Source organism: Spermophilus citellus, assembly GCF_964194105.1.
Source record: "Spermophilus citellus genome assembly, chromosome: 12".
Taxonomy (NCBI): domain Eukaryota; kingdom Metazoa; phylum Chordata; class Mammalia; order Rodentia; family Sciuridae; genus Spermophilus; species Spermophilus citellus.
The window spans coordinates 120778271-120800789 of NC_138198.1; the positions used below are offsets into that span (position 1 = coordinate 120778271).

General features: G+C 31.8%; 1 protein-coding gene across 3 annotated transcripts in view; it reads right to left on the reverse strand.

Moving 5' to 3' along the window:
• Positions 1-17038, reverse strand: part of CDH19 (cadherin 19) — an 81571-nt gene extending 64533 nt beyond the window's left edge. For 2 of the 3 annotated variants that reach the window (XM_081262723.1, XM_081262722.1), the window contains exon 1: positions 16696-17037. The gene's annotated coding sequence lies outside the window, so the exon portion shown is untranslated. Of the gene's footprint in view, positions 1-16695 lie in introns of all 3 variants that reach the window. The other variant, XM_081262724.1, reaches the window with a different exon arrangement.
• Positions 17039-22519: the final 5481 nt, after the last annotated feature.

The following is a 22519-nucleotide window of genomic DNA, read 5'->3' on the forward strand; positions in this document are numbered from 1 at the left end:
GCTGACTCCATATTTTAGCTGTGTGAATATTATCACAGTAAACATGGGTATGCATTTATCTTTTATATATTGTGACTTCATTTCCTTTGAACATATTTCCAGGAGTGGGAACCTGGATTACATGGTAGTTCTACTTTTAGTTTTGTGAGGAATCTCCACACTATTTCCACAGCGACCATACTGATTGACTCCCAACAATCAGTAAATGTTCCTTTTTCTCCACATCCTGACCAACCAACATTTGTGATTTATTTATTTTTTTTAAAACAGACGTTCTTATTTGGGTGAGATGGCATCTCATTTTACTGTTAATTTTCATTTTCCTGATGACGAATGATACTGAACATTTTTTCAAATATTTATTAGTCATTGGTATTTTTTTTTTGAAAATTGTCTAGTCAGATCATTTGCCCATTTTAAAAACTGGATTACTGGAGGCCCTTGGAATCTGTTACTGATTGTGTGTGTGTGTGTGTGTGTGTGTGTGTGTGTGTCTGAGAGAGAGAGAGAGAGAGAGAGAGAGAGAGAGAGAGAGAGAGAGAGAGAGAGAGGTATGTATGCTCTTTACATATTCTAGAAATTAACTTTTTGTTAGATGAATAGCTGGTGAAGATGTTCTCTCATTCTGTCTCATTCTGTAGGTTGTTTCTCCACTCTGTCGACTGTTTCCTTTGCTGTGCAGAGCTTTTTAGGTTGATATACTCCCTTTTGTCAATTCTTGCTTTTAATTTTTGTTTTGTTTTGTTTTTTGTACTTTGGAGTCGTATCCAGAAACTCATTGCCTATACCAATACTTTGAAATATTTCTGAGTGTTTTCCTCTAGTAGTTTCAATATTTGAAGCCTTACATTAAGTTCTTTGTTCCATATTGAGGTGATCTTTATACAGTTTGATAGATAGAAGTCAGCCTTTAATTTTCTGCATGTGTGTATCTTATTTATCCAGCACCATTTTTTAAAAAGGCTTTTCATTATTCAATGTATGTTTTTTTGGCAACTTTGTCCAGAATCACTTGGCTGCAGAGTGGATATGGTTTTCAGTTCTCCATTCTGTTTTATTTGTCCATATTTATGTTTTAATGTCAATGCCATGTTGTTGTTGTTTTTTTACAATGGCTCTACAGTATGTCTGAAATCAAGTAGTGTAGTGTCTCAAGTGTTCTTTTTGCACAAAATTGCTTGGGCTATTAGGAATCTTTTGCAGTTGCATATAAATTTAGAATTGCTTTTTTAGGTCTGTAAAGAATATTGGTATTTTGATGGTGATTTGTTAAATATATAGATTTATTTGAGTAGTAGGGGTATTTTAATAATGTTATTTTTTTCCAGTCTATGATCATGGTCTTCTTTGAATCTTTCTTAAGAGTTTTATAATTTCCATTGTAGAGATCACAATAAATTCACTAGTAATTTGTAGAAAAGCTATTGATTTTTGCATGCTCATTTTGTATTCTGCTACTTTACTAAACTTTTTTTTTATCAGTTTTAATAGTGTTTTGGTGAAGTCTTTATTGTGTTGATTTCTGATATTTCTATATATAATTTATTCCATGATATTTTTTTCATGAAGAAATGTTAGATTTTACCAAGTTTTTTTTCTGCATCTATTGATATGATCATGTGATACTAAGAAAATATGTTAAAACATGAATAAAACAATAATAAGTAACCAGATTGACTTGGTAATGAGAAGATTCTCAGCAAAGAAAAGTCCAGGACTAGACAGCTTCACTCCTTAATTTTATCAAGTCTTTCAAGAGGAACTAATGCTGATGCTTCTAAATTGTTTCATAGAATTGAAACCCTTTGACCCATCCTATGAGGCCAGCATCACCCTGCTACAAAAACCTGATAGGAACACAACAACAAGAAAATGAAAAGAAACTGAAGTTCCATGTCCTTCTGTGATGAATATCAATGTAAGCATCCTCAGCAAAATAAAATTGAAATCAACAGCACAACAAAAAGATCACACACGATTGTCAATATGGTTCCAGGGTTGTAAAGATGATTCAACACACACAAGTCAATAAACACGTGGACATATTTAAAACCTTGTCTGTGTACCTAAACATAGATAGAATGATGTTAATAATAGAAAAACATGTTAGGTAAAGAAAAAGACATCCCTTTGTGGAAGTTTTCTGGCTGAAATATCTTTTGGAATCTGTATTACCTACTGTATTATTTCCTATTTCAATACCTATCTTATTTAATTCACATTTTTTTTATTTTACATTATCATTGTATTATGAACTATTTAATATTTTAATATTTATTTTATTTGCATTGTAATCTTAGATTTCAAAGAAATAGTTTGAATTTCTAATTAGTTCTTAGAAGCATTGTAATTTCACGACTTTGAAATGATTATTTTACCCATCAAACACCTTGAGTCCAAGATTAAGTATCAACCACATGAAGGTATTTACCTAAGTGCTCAGGCTAATTCTGGTCCCCAGAAAGGAATAATATGAACAAAATTATCAGTTATAGTATGGAGACAACTGAAAAAATCTACTGACCAAGTGAATGTCAAAAGTAATAGTTTATGTAAAAAAGCATCAATGGGAGTTTAGAAATACTAGCATATTAAGATATATTCACAATTATAAGTTAATGTCTAAGTGGATCCTGGATATTCTATATGAAGATGGAATTTTATAATCATGATATCCTTCCTTCAACCCTATCACTCCAACAAAGGCTTATCTACATTACCTTAGGATTTTGTGCACATCCTCTAATCTCTGAGTGATTGAGCAGCTAAAACTACTGTGACTGGAAAGTAAAAGAGAGGAGTCAAAAAGAACTGAAATCCTTTGTGGCAGAAAACTATTTTAATAATATCCATCTTGCAATTGGACAAGTTCACACAATTAGTTTTATTAATGAAAGATGAGGATGTGTACCCTTTTAGAACAAAGGCATTGAAAGGTTTATGGGTGATGCTCTTTACTTCCATTTCTTTAACTACTACATGCCTTAGTTAGGAGATGGTGGATTCTATGCCAAACTCGCATCACTGAATGACTGAGTGAAACTTAGCACCCCATCTTACTAACTCCCACTATACATTTGTGGTAGGATGTTTTTGAGACCCGGGAAGTCCATAATGCTAGTTCCTGTATTTTCTTTGTAATTCAATAAGAACAATTATTATCTCCATTTCAAAAACAAAGTAGGAAGATCAAAGTGAGCTCATCCAGGTCAACTATACCTAATAACTGGAATAAAACTTTTCCAGTTACGGAAGAGAGAAAAATGCCTAACTTGGAAGAATGCAAAGGGTGAGCATGGTCAGAGCTGCCTTTGCCTATTAATTTCTAAACCATTGTTTTAGACAGCAGTCAAAGTAAAGTCATTCCAAAGTCACATAATGAGGGTAATAGACTGGAACTCCTCACAAACTCTATAACTGAGGTAATTTCCTCTAGTGCACATGTCAGGGCTTGGTTGCTCTTATTCAACTCAACCCTCATTTATCTAGGATATTTCTCTACCACATTACATACTATGTTAATTATTCTGCCATTTTTTCACTATGTGAAAAGCAAGTGCTTAGAGGAGCTGTCAACTTAAGTTCAATTTTTCCGTGTCATGTCCCCATTTGTCAGGTGCATCCACATTTGAGTACAGTCCCTTGACATCTCACACTAGTGTGTTTTACATGTGTGCCCACAATGTATATGAAGTGTTAAGAGCAGTTTGGGGTACACCGTTCAAAAGTTAAAACTTTTTGAGTCATACTTGCTTACTTTTCACACATATGTAGGGGTACGTATATAGTCACCATCATATGTAGTGTCCCCATGAGGTGGCGAGCAGAAAATAACTTTGTTACCTTGTTTTACTTAAAATCATAGCACTTAAGTGTTGAAAATGAGACCAGTGGAAGATGTAAATTATGATAAAGATAAAAGATAGTTGAGAGTAGTAAGTATAAAGAGAGATAAAAATAAAATCTAAAGTACACATCCATAATGTATACATGGCAATTCTTATATTGTAAAAACATTACTAGTTTTATGAATATAGAAAAACCATTCTCATTTACATTCTGTACATGAAGAACTGAGACTCAATCAATTTTAGTAATTTGGTGTAAATAAAGTTTTTTATCATATATACATATATATATACACACAGCATACATATTAAAAACTGAATTATATTTGAATTTTAGTGCTTAACTATAATTTTGATCAGAATATTATCTTGAGCAGAATAAATATTATAAAACTTTCAGAGCTCAACATGTTATTGCATTTTCATTCCGATATTTTATATGTTTTAATCTATCATATCTTAATCCTAATCATACCTACTAACCTTGGTACAAAGAGAATTATTTCCATAAATTGTTGAAAAAATTGTTTATGTATGTTAATATACATATGTATTTGGAATTATTAACCTGCATGCATGGTGTATTGTATATGGTCTTGTTCAATTTGAATATTTAGTCAAGATTTAAGCTTCTGATATTGATACACATAGATCTACATTAATTTCAACTGATATACAAAAATCTCAGTTTATATATCCATGAAGCACTGATGGTGCTGTATGCTATTTTCTCTTTATTTCTTGTAATCAATATATAAAAATATATATAAAAAATGATTTGTTTCTGTTTCCTTGAATCAATATTTAACAGTTTCTCTGTCAAAATATTAATAAAAGAAGTTGATACATTATAGGGTAATTTTTAATCACCTTCCTGGATGTTTTTTTAACATATTCATAAATTATATAGAAGTTTGTTGTTGTTGTTGTTTTTGTTTTTTTTAATCCCTGTCAGCATCATCCATGCATTTTAGTTCAACCAAATTGTTACTGCCATGCTATTACAAATGGCATAATGTTTTACCAATGTGGCAAAGAAATAGCTTACTTATAGGAAGTATGTATTTAACATATGACTTTTAAATTTTATTTCTGTATCCCTAAATTGTGAGATTAAACCTCTTTTCCTAATTATTGTCATTAAAATATTTTATAGACTATGTAGGATATAATTCCAAACTATTTTTATATCCAAAGGTCTTCTGTCACTGCCTCCTTACACTGACATTTGTTAACCACATCTATAATTTAGATTAGGAACTGTGCTATTATTTAAATTTTCATTGGTTCATTTTGATTACACATAATAGTGGGATTCATTGTAACACCACACACACACACACACACACACACACACACACACACACACACGTGCATATGATATAACTTGATCAATTTCATTCCCAAGTACTTTCCCTTCCCCTTTTTCTTTCCCTGATCCACCTCCTCCACCCTGTTGGCCTCTCTTCTATTTTTACAAGGTCCTTCTGCATGCCAGAGAAAATATATGATCCTTGACTTTCTGAGTCTGACATACTTTTCTTAACACAGTGCTCTCCATTTCTATCCATTTTACTGAAAATGACATAATTTCATTCTTATGTATAGTTGAATAAAACACCATGATGTATGATACTGTATTTTCCTTAGAGGTTGATGTATGGATAGGCACTCATGCTGGTTTCATAACACAGCTACAGTGAATTATGTAGCTATAAGCGTTGGTATGCAAGTATCACTATAGTATATTGTCTTTGATCTGTTGCTAGCTAAATACTGAGGAGTGGTACACCTGGGATATATGATGGTTCCATTGGTACTATTTTGATAAACCTTGATACTGATTTCCATAGTGGTTCTACTAATTTACAATCCTACAAAAGGATATGTGTTCTTTTTTATCCCTTTATATTTTCATCAACATTTATCATTACTACTATTCTTGATGACTGCCATTCTAACTAGATTGAGAAAAATCTCATCATAGTTTTGTTTTTCATTTACCTGGTTCCTAAAGATACTGAACCTTTTCATATATTGACTATTTGAAATTCTTCTTTTAAGAAGTGTATATTTAGCTCATTTTTCAATTTATTAATCAGTTTATTTGTCATATATATGTGTGCATACACACACACACACAAAATACCTTCATTTTGTTTATTTATTTTTTTTTGTGGAGCTGATGACAGATCCCAGTACCTCACATGTGCTAGGCAAGCACTCTACTGCTGATCCCCAGCCCCAGCCCTGGTTTATTTGTTCTGTTGGTGTTAACTTTTTGAGTTCTTTATGTAATCTAGACATTAATTCTTTTACTGAAGAGTAGCTAGCAAAGATTTTCTCCCATGCTGTAGGTTTTCTCTTCATGATTATATTCCCTTTGCTGTTCAAATTTTTTTTAATTTGCTGCCATCTCATTTATTCACTGTTGGTATTATCTCTTGAGCTTTCTTTGCGGAAACTTTTCCATGCTGTATGTTGGAACTTTACCCCTGTACATTCTTCTAGCAGTTTATAAGATTTTGGCCCAACTCCTTGGTCTTAAATCCATTTGAGTTGGCTTTTGAGCAGAATGAGAGATGGGGACCTAGTGTAATTCTATACATGAGTAGCCAGTTTTACCAGTACCACATTTTTTTTAAAGGCTGGCTTTTCTCTAATGTCTGTTTTTGGTGCCTTTGACAATAATTCAATAACAATCTAAGTGGGTCTATCCCTGTGTCTTCTGTTCTATTCCATTGGTTTACATGTCTGTTTCTATGCCAGTACCTTATTATTTTTATTAATTTACCACTGTAGTATAATTTGAATTTTGGTATTAGATTTCCTACAGCATTGCTTTTCTTGCTTAGAATTCTTTTGACTATTCTAAGCCTTATATTCTTCTATATGAATTTAGGGAATCTTTTTTTTTTCTAATTCCATGAAGAATGTCATCAATATTTGGGGGGGGATGAATTGAATCTGTTTATCAGGTTTAGTAATAAACTTTTTTAACAAAATTAATTACATAAACATGGGAGGTATTTCCATTATCTAGTGGTGTTCTACTTCTATTTACTTTTTCAGTACTTTGTAATTTTTTTTGTAGATTTCTGCAACCTCTAGACTTATACTTAATGTTTTCTTTTTCTTTTGAGACAACTGTGAATGCAATTATTATCCAGATTTTATTTTCAGCATATTGGTTACTGGTGTATAGAAAAACTATTTTGTCTCTGTGTGTGTGGTGTGTATGTGTGTATGTGTTTGTGGTACTGGGGGATTGAACCCAGGGGCATTTCACCACTGAGTTACATCCCCAAGCATTTTTATTTTGAATTAGGGTATTGCTAAACTACTGAGGCTGAGTTAGCTGAGTTGGCTGGCCTCAAGTTTGTGACCTCCTGACTCAGACTCCCAAGTCATTGGAATTATAGGCATACACCACTGAGCTAAGCAAACTATTGATTTCATATCCTTTTACTTTACTAAATTTGCTTAGCAGCTCTAGAAGATATTTTGGTGGAGGGTTTTGTATCTTCTAAGCATAGGATTGTTTCATCAGCAAGCAATGAAAATTTGACTTCTTTTTATTTGTATGTCTTTTATTTCCCTACTCTTGCCTATTTTCTCTGGCTAAGATTTCAAGTACTTTATTGTTACTGATTTTATAAGAAACAAGTTCAGTTTTTCCCCATTCAGTATAATTTTGGTTTTGAGTATGTCATATATAAAATTTATGCTGTAGATTGAGAGGAAGTGTCCCATTTGAATCACTATATTTTGTTTTATGAGAGTGGAGTTACCTGTTAATTGGACTGAAGTAGATTTTATCTTTATGCTTAACTGGAACAAATCTGATTTTATTTTGTTAAATAGAAACAATGTATCTTGTGTTTCACACACCAATACATGCTCACAATTTGTGTCTCAACAAATAAGAACACTGTATTTGTTTCCAACTTTCTATAATATCTTTAAACTCACACTTTGAAGAGTGTAATATATAGAGAAATGCCACTGCACCACTGATTTGGAAAATATGACACTCACTGTATGCTTCCTCTTAGTATAACTCTAGTCTTAATGAATGAAATCTTGTCAGATAGCATAGGACCAAAAAATTATAATTTGTACTTCCAACAATAACTAACTAAAAAGTTTAGGAAAGTTAAAACTATAGAGTTTGAAAGTTTATGAAACATCACTACATCATTACAATTTGGCAAGTCCATCAATTAACATATATGTAAATACTAGGGAATTCCATAATCACAGAATTGTGCAAACATTGTTTTGGATAATTAACTACTTTCTTCACATGAATATTACCTGACAAGGTTGGACTCACATACTTAGCTACAGAGAACATATGAAGGAAAAATCATCTTATTGTTACCAACAACATATTCTATTGTTTCAAGAATTTCTTACAGCATTTATTTCTTTTGTCTTAAATTTCTGTTATAAAGATGTGTTTTCACTTCTTATTTGTTGAAAATCTTTTTAGCCAACATATACTAAAGTTAACAATAGACAGATTTGTGTTCCATTTGACAGTTTTGTTGTGATACTAGTACATAATACCTAAACAAATATATTTCAACAAAATGTTCTTTTCTCCAATTATTGATTTCTTTCTCACTACATATTCCCCATAACTACAATATCTACAAACTTATTCTGATGTCAAAAGAAATACTTAGTAAGCACCACTGCTAAATGGTGTGTAAAATATCATTTTTGTATTGAAAAAGGCATAATATAAATATGATTTTTCTAAGACCCCATCTTTAGCAAATTGAAAAAAATATAATTGAAACAAGTTGCCATTTTGCTTTTTTTGTGCATAGGTATGTGTGTATGCTGTGTGGAATGAGTATACTACCTAAAATTAATATAATTGTATCTCAAAACCACATGGTATCTAATTCAGATGAATTGGGTTGAATATTAAAAGCATTTCTTCTGCCCCTAAAAAAATCACCATATCTGACAATTGTAAAAGTAATTATTTTGAAATATGAATAAACATGATAAAAACTATTATTATTATACATTGGAATTTTTCATATTTTTTTAGTTTAAAATTTTATTATTCATGTGGAGAATGAATACTTCCATCTTTAAAGTGTAAAAAATCCAGGAACTTGATGAACTCAATCCATCTACTTTGGGGAAATGATTTACACACATAATTCTAAGTATCAACTGAAAAGATAGATTAAAAAGTAGTTATCCCACTCCATAGCTTTCCCTTCATAAGTTAGATACACAAACTCCAAAGGTAATTCTAAGGCAAACAATATGGACATCATCATGTTGTCATTATCATCATCTTGTCTAATGTGTGTCATGTGTTGACTCTAGGACAATGACTACACAAAAACTGACAATCTGACAAACTGATTTGTCTTACTATGATTCTATGGCAGAGGCTCTACTATTGTTAATTTATAAATGCAGAGTTTGAACACATACAATTAAAGTAACTTGGTTTAGCCATATAATACCTGATTGGACTGGAACTAAAGAAATCTACTTTTTCCAGAGAAGGTAACTTGAGCAATGTCTTTGCAGGAAACATTTTATGGAATATGTGTGTTTTTTGAGAAAGAAAAAATAGAGATATATATGATTGTTGGCTTGGGTTTATTTCTAGGGCATTATACCCAATTTCTTACCCTTATACTCTTACAATAAAAAATTCTTAGGATGAATCCCAATATTTGTATCCATATGCATATGTGTATATATACTTATATTTACCTACTAATGATTTGCATGCACAATGTTTACTACTAAGTACAATATTTCATAAACTGTGAAATCTCTTTATCTTATCATACACAAAAATCAAGTCAAAATGAATCAAAGACCTAACTTTTAAACCTGAAGACTACAACACTACACAACAACTGAAGACTACATAACAACAACAAGAAAACAAAGAAGAAACACCTCAAGATATTGACACATGCAAGAATTATTTTAGACAGAAACCCAAAAGCATAGGCAACAGAAGTAAAGATGAGCAAAGATGACTCCATCAAATTGAGAAGCTTCTGCACAGCAAAGGAAATAATCAACAGGATTCAGAGACAATCTATAGAATGGAAGAAAGTATGGGAAAATGGTACATCTGTCAAGAATTTGGCATCCAGAACACAGAAGGAATGAAGGAGATGAATACCAAAGAAACCCATTTTTAAAATGAACTAAATAGACCCTTTTTGAAGAAGACTTATAAATGCCAACAGATACATAAAATTGCTCAGTTTCACAAATCATTAGAGAAATGCAAAATAAATCCACACTGATACCATCATCTTACTCCAGTTGTAATGGCCAACACCAAAAAGGTTAAAAAAATGCTAGTGAAGATAATGGGAAAATAAAACTCTTATAAACTGTTATTTGGAATACAAACCAGTATAGTCATTACATAATATGGTATGGAGATTTTTAGGGAAAAAATTATCTAAAAATACAACTACCATAAGACCCAGCAATTCCACTATTGAGTACATTCCAATGGATTTGACATATTTATATCAAAATGATACTTGGATCTCCATGTTTATTGCAACCCTATTTATAAAAGATAAAATATGAAAGTAACCCAGATGCCCTTCAGCAAATGAATGCATAAAAATATTGTGGTGTATTTATGCAATATATTAGCCATAAAAATCAGGTCTTATCATTTGTACCAACACAGATGCAACTGGACAATAGTATGTTAAATTAAACAAATCAGGCTCTGAAAGACAAACACCACATACTCTTATTCATTTAAGGAAACCAATAGGACAATCTTGTAAATGCACAGAATGAAACAGTGGTTACTAAAGATGGGGAAGTTAAAGAAGGGGCATAGAAAGAAAAGGGTCTTTTTAAAGAAAAGGGTCTTTTAAAAGAGGGTCTTTTAAGGAATGGGAAGGATATTAGAGGGAAGGGGAAAAATGAGAGGACCCAAGACTAAAAGAAAGTTTGTTGGACACAGGACACTAGCCATGAATATACGGAAATGTCACAGTCCATCCCATCGATTTGTATAATTAATGTGTTTATAAATATTCTAATAAAAATAAATTTAAAACAACTCAGAATTTCAATTCAAAAGAATGAGGTAAAGCCATAAATATAAATAAAATTTCTCCTATTTTTCCATGGCTGAAATAATAGTCAGGAGGACCTCCTGCAGACTTTGTAGACTGACCGGCCAGGTGAAGGAGCTAGTCATGACCATTTTCTTCAGGTCCACGTCCCCGTTTTATTTTGATTTTGGTTCCTCATTTCATTCATTCAAGAGAACAAGTTTCACCAATCCTTTGATGATTGGTTTTTACTTTCTATGATCAATCCTACAAGAGTAACTTTAAGTTGCCAGATTAGAGTCAGAATAGATGGTTATTGTAAAGAGTACAAATTGAGAGGATATGATTGTGGACAAATATACATCATGGCATCAAGAACGTGGTCAATAGACTGTATTATTCCCAACTGCTTCCATTTTAATTTAGTTTACTTACATCCTATTAATTAAAATGACCAGTAACATTTAGTGAATAGCTGAGACATTTTAGGAGTGACTCTCAGAAATCAAAAATAATGGATTAAAGATTGAGTGAAGGTCAAGAACGGAATTTCAACAGCAAATGGATCATTTAAAGTAGTTTCTCAGAGAAGAAAAACAGGTTAGCAATGATATCAGGGCTAGGGGTTGAGGAGTGGATTAGAGTTAATGGTGGTTATTAAATAGAGAGAATACAGTGTCTGAGAGGTAGTTTTTGCAGCAGTTAAAAGGTAACATAGATGCTGTTGCATAGAAAATGATAAAGTACCAAAGAAAATACTTGGAAAATTGTACTTATCATAAAGAATAACAAAAATTATAATTATGATATAAGTAGCAATTAATCGCCAATATTTTAATTTCCCTATGACTTAAAAGTGAAGAACAAATTCAGAAGATTCAAAGTTAACTATTATATTAGTATGTATGATATTAAAATCATGCTTGCTCAAATTAATTTCAAAATAGAGGAAAATGAATTCACAATTTGCTATTATGATCTTTTATCATAAACATTTTTGAGTCATATTGTATTAAAATCTTGGGTCCTAAAATGGAATGTACATCTCAAAGAATATGTTTTAAAAATAGAAAAAAAATATATTATTTGGGTTCAAAATATTTTGAAAAAATCCTCCTTGAAATAAAATTTATTTTAGCTTTACATTACATAATGCAAAATTCAGTGCTTTCTAAGTCTCTTTTGAATAATCCTTACAATGCAAATATATGCACCACTTTTTTTCTGTACACTAAACTAAAATAATTACATGAGTTCACATTTTCAAAAGCTTACTTTTGTTATGAAAATTATTATGAAGATAAAATTTAAAATTATATTGGCTGATTAAGCAGAATGTTAAAATAACTTTACATTTTGAGAACATTATTTTATGATTATCTTGTATTAATTTTGCAAAAAGTATGATAAATAAGGCAATTTAGTAAATATGATATTAGAACTATTCCATGAGGGAGGTTGTTAAAACCATTTAACATGAATGGCATGAATAGAAAATAGAAAATAGTTTCCTACTCTGAGATTCCTAAACTTGGAAATGTAGGTACATAACTTAAATTTTAAATAAAAAAAATATTTGTGGGAAGAAATAAAACAGAAGTTATTTTTTTACACACTGTGTTAAGTATATTTTTAAGGACTGGGATTGGTTAAAATCACAAATCAATTTAAGACATCAAAACAGTCCTGAATGTGGTTATTTTGAGATACAGAAAGGATACAAAAAGAAAGATGTCTCCTTTAAGATTTGAATTCTTAGGAGTGGATACCACACAGAAAAACAAACAAACAAAATCAACAAACAAACAAAAACAAGTTTCTTTTCATTAGTCAGTGTGGAAGCATTCAGTACAATTTGGAGGAATGGCTGAATGGATCATAGAATATATGAATGCATCTTTTCTCCTTGAATTCAAATTAGGTGGCTTATAAGCCCATTTTAATTTGTCAAAGGGTAGGGTGAAAATTTATATATTCTGTGGGAAAGAATGATATAAAAATAAGTCCTCATCTTATTCTTTTAAGTCTAGCAACCCTAATACAATTTCTTTTACAATATGTAAGAAGCAGCTAATGAATATCTTGCTGAGCTTTACAATATTTAACATCCACACTTAAAATCTTAAGTGTATTGTTTTTCTTCACAAATCAAAATCTTAGTATGATTAGACTAAGATTCCACATAATCTTGTAAAATTTATACTTTGGATTAAAAATTATGTTTTAGGCATTGAAACTAAAATGTATAGTTAGTTATATATACATGTACACACCCATACATACATGCATACAATTATAACATTTCTTCATATATTTAAATATAGCCTAATGTAAATTTTATAAAGTAACTATAAAATCATATCCTATAAAAAACAAATATATAGACAGGGTTATGGATATATATGTGTATATACATAAGCTTATTTATTATTAACCATAAATTTGAAGTCAAATTCTGATATGCCAATAGAATTAACTTCTTTTAAAGACATTGCTTAGAAGAGGGAAAATATAGAAAGGGAAATCTATGTCCTACAAATCCTCATTGATAAAAGTACTATTTAAAAGAAAGAGATACATGTATATCTAACTCAGAAATGAGAATGTAGCCCACTTCATTTTGATCAAACACTATAGAGAAAGGGTTATATTTTGCTTTACCAGTTGAAGAGAAATTTCAAGCACTGGCAAGAAGTATTTTTTTAGTGACAAATAACAATACTCTTTTCAAGATTCAAACAGAGATGTGTGTATATACTTTCCTCTATCTTTTTTAGTGTAGTTACATTTGATTTTTGTATATTTGGTAGTATTAATTATATTTTTATCAAAGAAGGTCACTGGCTTTCTACTAGAGATTTCTAATAATAAAACAGATACAAAACTCTTTGGAACAATTTAGCTATATTATAGTTTATGGGTAAAAAATGGTAGAATTTTCTATTTCTATGAGTTTTATATACTTTACTCATTTCCACAGGAATGTCATTTCTAAATTTTACACATAGAGAAAATTACCTACATTAATTTAAGGTATGACTTGTGTGTAAAATTCTTCTCATTTTAATATGTTGTCTTGAGAGTTTAAAAATTCCATTTATCATGCAACTGCTTAGAATTAAGATCAGATAAAATGAGATGTATTTATCCTCAATATTTATCTGCTCTAAAATAACTTCAAATTTGACTTGGTACACTATAGTAGGGGTTCTGAAAAACAGGGGTTCTCATTTAATCTTAAGACATACTTTGATGATTCTGAATGTTATTGTTGGGTAACTGACGTAACAATTCTGAAAAAAAATGTATCTTACTAATTCTCAGATATTGACTGAAACCAGACAAACACATGCTAGTGGATCATACCAAAATCTTCCAGAGAAAAATTATTTGAAAAAGAAATTGATATATTATAAACATTGGAAAACAAGTTCTAGAACATTTATCTGAGTTCCCTCAACTGAGGGGTGGTGATAGTGGGTAACAAACTAAGAGGGTGTATTTTGTTTTGTTTTGTTTCTCAGATGTCAAATATCATTCTGGGAAATTTGGAAAAGGCAATTCATTGAGCCTGTGAGCTGTCTTCAGCATTAATAGAAAAGATTCTTGTGTGATTATTAGTAGATTCCACACTCATTTATATTTCAATCTCAATCTGTTACATCAAAGTAAATACATGTATGTCAGGAGACATGGATATTAAAGGAAATCATCATGGAAAAAAAAAGATTTAAATGTTCCATTTTCCCTTATTCATCAGCACCATGCCAGTAGCAACCAATGCTCATGAAAAGAAGGCTATGAAAAGAACAATAATCCTCTCACAGAGGGGAGTACATTATTCCTACTGCACTCACACGCAATTACATGCCAAGTAACACACTTAAACATGAGAACAACCAAATTTAAAGTGCACAGATTAAATCATGATTTGCAAAACAGTCTGAATATGTTTATTTATGGATTATTATTTATAAATTTTTAGGTAGCTGTATTATGAGAAACTCCTCAAGGAAGGGTCTGGGTACCAAAGTATACATGAAAGACATTTATGCACATTAATTTTTTTACTTTATAATTTAAATTAATTTTAACAATTGTATTTCACAAAACATCACTCTTTTATGCTAAAAACTTTCAAAATGAAAACAATCTTAAAGTGTGTTTTGTTTGAAATAATTTAATCAAATTAATTTTTTAAAATCCTATGGATAAGTAACTTGGAAATATTCCAAAATGGAAAATAATTCAAAACAGAAAGTAAAAATGGATCACATATGCTTAAACACTGTACAAATTGTGAATTTAAGTGTGTATATGTATAAGTAGAAAAATAGAAATATTTCATGAGGGCAAAAATTTAAAAATTACTAAAATATTAGGCTATAAAATGCATACTTAATTTATATAATGTGATGTATTTCATTAGTTGTTATAAAACCTTGGCAACCTAGAACACACTTGTAAAGAGAAGGAAGTGAGGTGATTTCTAAATTACATAAATTGTTAGTCTTTTAAATAATCATAGACATTTAATTTTGAGGTGTTTATTATTTTATAAACTTTTTTAGCTATTAAATTTGATAAATCAAAAGGTTTGCATTATTTTGAAAACCCATTTTGCATTCAACTTTCAGTAAAGTATTCATATTTATAACTCAAAATATTTGAAATATTTAAATTTTGCAATATAAATACTCTATAAAAGCATGTAATTTCACTTTACATTACAGAAATATACAAAATATAAAAATATTAAGTTTAGAAATTTTTATCTAAATAATGTCTTCCTTGCAGAAGAATTTATGGAGCTAAAGTAAAAGTTTCTGTAAAGAAAACATTTGTCATTCTATAAGGATTTTTCTTATTTTGATGGACATTTTATTTTATTTTATTAATGTTTTTGTTAGATTGACTATATCCCTTTTGCAAATTTACTTTGAAATATTTTATTAAAATTAGTAATACTAAAGGTATCAGAATTAAAACATGTTTTATGACTCACCTTTTTGCATTTTATTAATTTTCATTTTGTATTTCACATATATGATGAATTATTCTTTCACTACATATAATTGACATGGTGCACATGCATGTACAACAATATGCAAACATGAACATATAGCTATGAATTATTTTGTATTCATGGGACCCAGTATTACATTTTAATTAGAAATATTTACAGAATTTTGAATTACAGATTTTGGCTTTAGAAATTATTGAATTAAATCGAATGATTGGACCAAAACAAACCAAAAAATGGACAAAGATGAATAAAAACAATACATGCTAACTTTGATAATAGCTCATCTTTAAATAAGTGGAAAATATTATTCTGAAAACCTATGCTTCAAAAATAAATTTTAAATTAATATTTTTTCAAAATTAATATTTTCTCTAATTTAAGCAATGACAACTTCATTACTCATAATGCCTGATGGTAGAAAAAAATTCATAGTAAATTAAAAATTAAAATCCCAGAGAAGGAAAAATGTGCAGTAGCTATACATTCATCAAGAAACTTAAGTTTTTTATGTTGTGAGATATGAGCTACATTTTTCCCTCATTTGCACTATCATGATAAAGACTTGTTTTTACAGACATTTGTCCTAAAGAAAGTTCAATACACACATGATTTAAAAATTTAGAATTTTCCCTAATGAAGTACAAACTAACAACAGTTTTTCAAGTATTTTTTACCTTGCTTATCAGTAAGAAATTATCTATGTAATTCAAAATATGTGCGATTATCACAGTCTTACCTCTATAGCTTCAAATGCAGGGCCTCCCTGGAAGCTAAAATCCAAACTTCCAATAGGATGCAGGGAAGCAGGGAAGAAGTCCTTAATTTCTTTCACAGGCGTCTCTGCAAACTTTCCATGTGCCACATTGCTCTGAGTTACAAAAGCTGTGCTTTTAGTACCACAGCACTGTCACTATGTCACTGCTTACTGAATGCTATTTTGGGTTCTCTGCGTGGAGCCATGAACACTGAGCCTTTTGTGCAAAATATCATAAGGGCATTCTAATGTCCCTCCATAGACCAGGGTTAATATGCAGACAACTAAGCAAGTAGATGAGCTGGGTTCCTCTCTCCCTCTCTCCCCCTCCCTTCCTTCCTTCCTTCTTTTTGTCTTTTGTACCTTTCTTTTCTTCTTCTTTTCATCATCTTCCTAACAACAGAAAGAAAGAAAGAAAGAAAGAAAGAAAGAAAGAAAGAAAGAAAGAAAGAAAGAAAGAAAGAAAGAAAGAAAGTTAGTTCTAGCTTGAGTTGACAATTCAACTTATGATAGAGAATTCTGCAAGTGGAAGGACTTGCCCTCTTTTGGGAATTAATTTATGAAAAAAGTGATCTGTTTAAAGCAGACACAGAATTTTACTAAAAGGAGAAAGGAATTTCCACATAAGTCTAGGCAGGTGCAGTCTCCCTCACCCAGGAATTAAGTAAAAACAATAGGAGGGCAGTGTCTAAATTATAACCAATCCTCTCCTATTCCTTCATTTATTTATTCAATTAATATATGTATTAATTTATGCAGAAATAAATCTTGCCATCAAATCATGATTGATTATGAAATATGTAAGTTTTTTCTTCATGCTGTTTATTCAATTTTTTTAAAGTTTAAAAATATTTTGATCAAACCAAGGACAGCTGAAAAAGCAATGTAAACAGTGTCATAAGTCATAATTAATGCCTATAAAACAATATTTTTTAAGGTTCAAATATGTAATTATCGTGAAGAAACAGACTTTCAGAAATATACTTGAGTCTGTAGAACTGGGACTTCGTGAAGGTCCATTGTTTTATTTATCTATTTATTTAGCATTACAAGGGAAAGACAGTAGAAAAAGGATTATATTACATCTAGTGGCTTGTGATGATTCATCTATGTTTATTTCACTTTGGAAAACACAGAAACCAAATTTTATTAGTTACTATTTGCCAAAAAAAAAAAAAGATGTCTTTGCAACATGAAGCAAAAACAAACTCCATCCATTAGCATTATGTACAAAGTGTGTCTTCCTAAAACTCTTTATGTATTTATTTATTTATTTACTTACTGATCATCTTAACATTTATGGACAGGAACAGTTAGCCTAAATTGTGGATATCATTAAAACAGCCACAATTAATCCATTAGTAATTCATTATTTCACATAATTTAACTGCGTATAAATTTTCAGTCACCACATTCCAAAAATATTTTCTTTTCAATCACTGCAACTAAATCTATACTAAGTCGCAGGCACTCAGTTCCACATGACGTGATGTTTATTTTTGACTTTTACAGGCAAATCCTTTTGAAACTAAGGATTCTCTTCCTGCTTTCCCACTAAAAATCTTTCTGAATTTCTGTACCCGTGTGCGTGTTGCCCTAGTCTGCATTTCAGCTCCTGAGGATGGTGCTGGGTTTCTCCAGGACATACAGGTAGCTCCTCACTTAGAAGTTGGCCTCCACCTTGTGCTCCATATGGTAGGACCACTGTGGTTCTAACATCTCAGTGAAGACTTCTCTTCTTCCTTCCAGGCTAAATGGGCTTCTTTGAATTAATTTTAGCCATGTTTAGTCACTGGGGAGTGAGGCATGAGGGAGTATTTTAAGCTGATATTGTAAGTCATAGTTACACTCAGGAATCTCCTTAGCAGAGTCCCCACAATAGCCTGGCTCCTCACACTTCACAGCAATGGAGGGAAAGAAACTCCATTATGAGTCTCAGAGTGTCATCAGTACCTGAGGGGCAAGCAATGCTAATGGGGTCTACCTACCCTAAACGAGGGGAAATGTTTGCAGTTATAAGCATCCCTGAAACTTGGCTAGTAGAAGCAATTCAGGAGAAAAAGCACATGAATTCCTTTCTCTCTTCTTTCTTTCCCAAGCTCTACTCCATCTACTGGGAAGATGTAAAATCTAGTCTCAGCGTCATTATGAACCATTTCTACACTGTGCTCCAAGCTCTGCTTCCCTGCTTCATGTCAAGTTCTCACAAAATTATAAATACTACCCTGAACCTCCTTCAAAGTCAAAATTTAAATGAAGCTAATGAACATAATAGGAGTAAAACTAATAACACTTATTGCACAGCACTAAACTTTTATAAATAAAAATCTTTTTTCTTTCAAAAATATTGACCGCCCAATTTGAGTCAAATGTATGAAAGATGATATATCATGAGCTATGTAATGTTTTAAATAATCAATAAAAAAAATATATTGACCGTTTTGACATTTTGGCATTCCTTTAGACTTCCATTCAGTAAATCAACAGCTTCTTTGTTTAGACTGTATTCACTTCTGGAGTAATAAACATAATGTCTTCAGTAGATCTTAGCCTGAAAGAAAAATGTAATTAAGGTCAAAATGTACTGCCTGAAAATACCCCCCTAATTTGCCAGTATTAGGTACAGAACTGTAAGTGTTCCCAGATTCTTCTGTAAGGAACTGGTGAAGACTTCATCCAAAGTTCTGAAGGAGGGTGTATCTTTACTGCGAATTCCCCCAAATCTTTGCTTCCTCCAGTTCTAAAACTCCAGGCATGTGCCTTGGATAGGAATATTCCTACATAATCATCTTTGTGCCCGCTTTTTGTTTCTGCTTCTTGGTTTTGCTACTATTATCACAGTTTTACCACAAACATTTTCTCAAAATCATCCTTTAATTTGGTGTCATGATTTACTGTTATGAAGGTGTGCAGTGCCCATCAAACCCCCTACGGTGCTGGTTACCTTCTTGTTGCATGGGTAGTAGTTCCTGTGTTCATTTGGTGCTGAAGCTTGTTCTTGAAAGCCAGTGCTCTGTCAGTTTTATTTTGGGTTTTTTAATTATTCATGTATTTTAACTGGTTATTCAATTTGGTGGAAACAGTGAGAAAAACAATTGTTGAACAACTTTAATTCATCCACTGCCCCAGTTCCTGTAGCAGAGCCAGTGTGGTTGTTTTACCTGTGCAATAAAATAAAGTTTAATGGGGCTGGGGATGTGGCTCAAGCGGTAGCGCGCCCGCCTGGAATGCGTGCGGCCGGGGTTCGATCCTCCAGCACCACATACAAACAAAGATGTTGTGTCCGCCAATAACTAATAAATAAATAAATATTAAAAAAAATAAAGTTTAATGTAGGAGCAGGATACTCTACCTTTCTACAAATTCAGATATTTTGGTCCTCTTAGCTTCTCTAAGCTCTCATTTTTAGGCAGTAGCTAGAGGACCTGTACATACACACACACACACACACACACACACACAATGGCACTTCCCATCAGGCCACGCATATTAGATGGTTGCAGTAACTTTTAAACAAATCTTGGAGAGATGGATTTGGGAGAACAGATCTTCAGACAGCAACAGCAGGAATAATGTGATTATTATTTACAAGATAATGATTTTTAATAATGATTTTTAATTGACAAGAGCTTTTCTTCTTAAAATATAAGAAGAAATGAAGAAAAACTCTGAAGAAAAGCTCTCTCAGGTTTCCAAGATACAGTGAACAGGAAGGAACAAGAAATTTTACTAACTGGGGCTGCCATTGTGGCTCAGTGGTAGAGCACTTGCAAAGCACATGTGAGGCAATTGGTTCAATGCTCAGCAGACATAAAAATAAATTTAAAAAAATAAAGGCATTGTGTCTATTTTCAACTAAAACATATTTAAGAAAAAATAAATTTTACTAACAATGTCAGAGGAATGGTTAAACATTTTCCTCCTTTATATTTTTTAAAGTATGAATAAATGTTAAAATACCTATTTAGAAAATACCTCTTTAAATTACTCGCTGGTGAATGGTATATTCTAGAGTTCTGTCAGAATCTAATGTCTTATGGCATGCCATTGCTATCGTGATGTGGACCCAATGCCCAGCTGTGCTTCCATTGCAGCTACACTTTTTTTTTTTTTAACTGAGAGTACAAATTCATCACAATGTCCCCAGGGATAATTTTAAGGCATCGGGGAGCAAGTGCGGTCAGCATTTGCCTCACTGATTATTGCAGTACCACAAAAATGGCAATCAGCAGTGTAGAAGCCACACTGACACTGGATTACATTTTATTCAGAATTTACAACCTGAAACTATATATTTAGTATAAAAATATTAGCAGCAATTTGTGATTTTATTAAATAAAAGCTTGGTTTAAAAGTATCTATGTAAAGTAACCAAATAGATTTGCTTTCAATCATAGCACTAGGTTAGGAAATAATTGCCCTTCTTAGAGGAGAAGATGACTAGCAGACAGGTGGAAAGGCAGGGAGGCTCCACTCAGCTCATCCTCTATGGGTTTAGCTGTGCTGATGGAAACAGTCATCCAACACATCCAGGAGGTAGTTCTATTGCCTTTTTCTCATATTAATAAAAGCATCTGGGATAATTTTCCACATATGGAAGGAGAAACATGTCTAAATATTGAACCAAGTAAGATTGTATAAAAATGGAGAGACATGCTACCATGCATGCCACTATCCATGTGAGAGTCACAGCAGACTCTAAGAGGTATTTGAGGTCTTCATACCATGAAGTAAATGTGAGGCAGGCCAGACAATTCCTGAGACACAACTGCTCCTTTATGTTGAAATACCTATTTTTAAAATGCCTCTTTAAATAACTGGCTGGCATATGATATATTCTAGAGTTATGTAATAATCTAACCTCTTATGGAATGCCATTTTCTATCATGAAAACACACAGAAACTTCTGGTAAGCAATCATCAGCTTTCCCATGCAGTCTGGGAGAATTCTGCAGTGCTCAAAAATTCTAAATCCAGGATAATATTGAGTTAATCCAAATTTTAAAAATTAAAACATTATTCATCAGTGTCCTGAAGAGCCACTACACTTTTTCCAAATCAGATAATTCAGAAATGTAAATCTCATGATGAACTAACAGACAAGACTGGCTAATGAAATTCCGAGCTATCCTAGGGGACAAAAGAAGAAAGTCAAGCATCATCAGAGTTTTCTATTCCACCCCTTGAAAGCAGACTTTTAATCAGAAAGTGTATGCCTGCCTACTTTCCACCACAGACTTTAAGGTGCCACTGTTAGATGCTCAGACTTTCTTCAACCAGCTGTGGTCAGGAAGACAGGACTCAAATGGTTTAGAAAAAGCTTATGATATATGAAGGTATGTATGATATGACTGTATCAGTTAGGAATCTTGTGCCACCAAGCAGATAACAAAATCAAACAGTAAAATGCAGAAGCTGACTTAACAATGAAGAAATGTGATGCACATGTGTACAGTTAAGGAAGGGGAAGGGCTGGCTGATCCAGGGTCCTCATGCTGCTGACACTTACCCAAGTGTATCGGCCGTTTCTGTGTTTCTCTTAAGTTTGAGCAGTTTTCCTTCAAAGCCCGCAAACATTTCCATTTTTGTTTCATTGACTAAAATTATCATTTTTCTAAATATTAACAAATATGTCTAATTAAAATCAATGAGCTATTGCTGATCCCGGGTGGAACTTGGTGGAAAAATCAGGCACATGTAGGGGAACCTACTTGTACACAACACTATTCACTATAGGCACTCATGTAAATGAGCTTTGAAAAGTCTGAAAATAAACATGACTTTCCTTTATGGGAAATGTTTACAT